Raw genomic sequence first — 2,741 nt, 5'->3', positions numbered from 1 at the left:
TAGGCATTAACCAAACTAATTTACTCCACCTACTTTGTTGGAGCAAAGATAAAATCCACACCCACACTTCACTGAACACAGGCTGTATCTGTCAACAAGAAGTAGCTTACACAAGTTCTAAAAGCAGTGTTCAGTTTACTTTTAAAATGGAGAAGCCATTTAAAAGTAAATATAAGTGAATCAGGTATAATTCATGCATGACTCAAGAGTTAATAAGCCAATGTGTTTTGAATTCATCCAAGTACTGATAATTCTGTATAAAGATTTGGTATACAGCAACTATCATCAGATGTGGGGGGGAAATGCCAACTCCCAAATAAAAATATAGTTAAAATACATAGTGGTTAATATTCCATGAAGCATAAAATCTGGTAAATCAGAGTTTACATGTCCCAACTGACCATGTGTGAAAATGCAAAGCAGATATTAAAGCCAGTATTTTGTCTGATATTTAAAACCGGCTTGTAATTGAGGGAACATCTAAATTCTTAATTAAACACAGACGAGCCGGGCGTTGGTGGCGCACGCCTTTAATCCCAGCACTCTTCCCTTTTTGATTTATGCAGAACAGAGCCTCTTTTCCGTTGTCCGTCAGCGCCTTCATTTGGTTTTGGGATATTAAACTCTACTTTTGCTCGGTCTTCATCTTGAATAGCTTTCCACTCATGCAAAGTCAGCGCTTTCGGTCCCTCTTCCTCAACCTCTTCAACTTCCTTCTCCTTATTCTCAGCGTCTGCCACTGGGTGCTCCTCACCTTGAGGTGTCTCCTCAGGCACTTTTGATTGATCCAAGTCACTGCAATTATAAGATACTTGTTTCTGACGCCTTTAATCCCAGCACTCCGGAGGCAGAAGCAGGCGGATCTCTGTGAGTTTGAGGCCAGCCTGGTCTACAGAGAGTTCCAGGACAACCTTCAAAACAATACAGAGAAACCCTGTCTCGAAAAAACAAAACAATATATATCAATATGTGTGTGTGTGTGTGTGTTTCTGGATGTATTTGGGAGACAGTCCCCAGTTCTGAGGTCCGCCACCTCCACGTTTGTCCCCACGCTTCGGGCCAGATGGATCACTTCCACTATGTCTATCAAATTCACGTTTGCCACGAGAATCAAATCCATCACTCCGCCCATTCCACGTCCACGGCCTCCTTGTCCCCTTCCAAGACCACCTGGGCCTCGGATAGGCCGTTCAGCGATCAGCCTGTCAACTGCAAACGCACCTCCTTCGCCCTTTGCGTCAAGTGATCAGGTCCTCTTCCAACTCGCCACTGGCGGTTGGGTCTCCTTTTTGTCAGCCACGCCGCCGCCGCTAGGGACCGTGGGTCCTTGCGATCTTTCTGGGACTCTTTACGCAACTGTTTGCCCGCCTGGTTGGAGTTGGTCTCGGCCGCGGCGCTCTTGGTTCCAGGGTCCCCAACGGCCGGCTTCTGTTTTCTTGTTCTCTGCTGCCTTCAGTACCTCGAAGGGGTCCGATTCGTCGAAGGGGTCTACTCGGTTGGTGAGCACCCAGCCGATCCCTTCCTGTAGATGCCCAGGCATGATGGTGGCTCTGCAATCCCCGGATTGCAGGGGACCACGCTGAGCCAAAAGCGCCTGCGTCAGCTCTTCCCCCAAGGTGACCCGGCCGAGGAAGCCTAAGTAGACTTTTTATCAGAGTATAAATAGGTAGCAGTCACACAAGTCTGCACAAATTGGTTTAATGGTGTTTATGTGTCCCTTCTGTAAGCAGGCCTTGGTCCACTGGCTCAAAAATACCCAAATTGTTGATTGGCTGAGGTAAGCGTGGGTACCCCAGCGTTCTCTTCTTTTGGTGGTGAAACAGGTACAGAGAGGCCCACAATATATGAGGGAATGTGGCATGTGGTTCAGAGAAATGGAAGCTAACTGCTGGGTGCATACCCCACCAATAAATGGAAACTCACTATTTTTGGAGGCAAAAAAAAAAAGAAAAAAAAGAAAAGAAAAAAGGGCTAGAGAGCTGGCTCAACGGTTAAGAGTACTGAGTGCTCTTCTAGAGGACCCAGGTTCAATTCCCAGCACCCACATGGCAGCTCTCAACTGTCTGCCAACACCCATGGCAAAACACCAATGCACATCAAATTGAAATAGATAAATTTAAAAACTATGGGCTCAGGGCTTTATCCCGTTTTTCAGTTTTGAATGAGTGTTCCATATATGTGTGCATAAGTAGCTATTCATGTGTCTATAGTAAAAGAAAAACAGCAAGAAGCAGGTAGATAATGAAACAATTGTGAGTTTACAGCTTTCAGTAGAGATGGATGGAGGTGTCCCATCATGCAGCGGGGATCCCCACTGGAAAGTTCCCGGCGGAGCAGAGTGTATTCTCAGTGGAGGAAGCATACAGATGACATCATCAGACTGGATACTTACACATCCATCAGAAAGATGAGGGAAGCCCCGTTAAGGCAGCCAAGCTCACTTGAGACATTAGAACAAAGTGTCCTCTTGGGTGAGGCTCCTAGAGAAAAGCAGGCAGCAGGTAGGTAACACCAAAGATGGTGCTTCCAGCCACCCAGCAGAAGCCACGGCTGCTTACGCGAGATCCAGCTGGGTAGAGGGCTCTCGTCATGGCTGGCTCTCCCACTTCAGCCGTTTCATACCCGTAAGTAAACAGCAGCAGTCCCTGGTGGAAGCTGTGTCCCTTCCAGCTGTTCACAAGGACACAAGGGTTTGTGGGTGCTGTCATTTCACCCTCTTTTGCCCTGGAAGTGGGGTGCAC

General features: G+C 47.2%; 1 pseudogene; it reads right to left on the bottom strand.

Moving 5' to 3' along the window:
• Positions 1-937: 937 nt before the first annotated feature.
• LOC101831192 lies at positions 938-1,990 on the bottom strand (annotated as a pseudogene).
• Positions 1,991-2,741: the final 751 nt, after the last annotated feature.

This window comes from Mesocricetus auratus, unplaced genomic scaffold (genome assembly GCF_017639785.1).
Source record: "Mesocricetus auratus isolate SY011 unplaced genomic scaffold, BCM_Maur_2.0 Super-Scaffold_100038, whole genome shotgun sequence".
Taxonomy (NCBI): Eukaryota; Metazoa; Chordata; class Mammalia; order Rodentia; family Cricetidae; genus Mesocricetus; species Mesocricetus auratus.
This window is presented reverse-complemented; position numbering and strand designations above follow the sequence as displayed.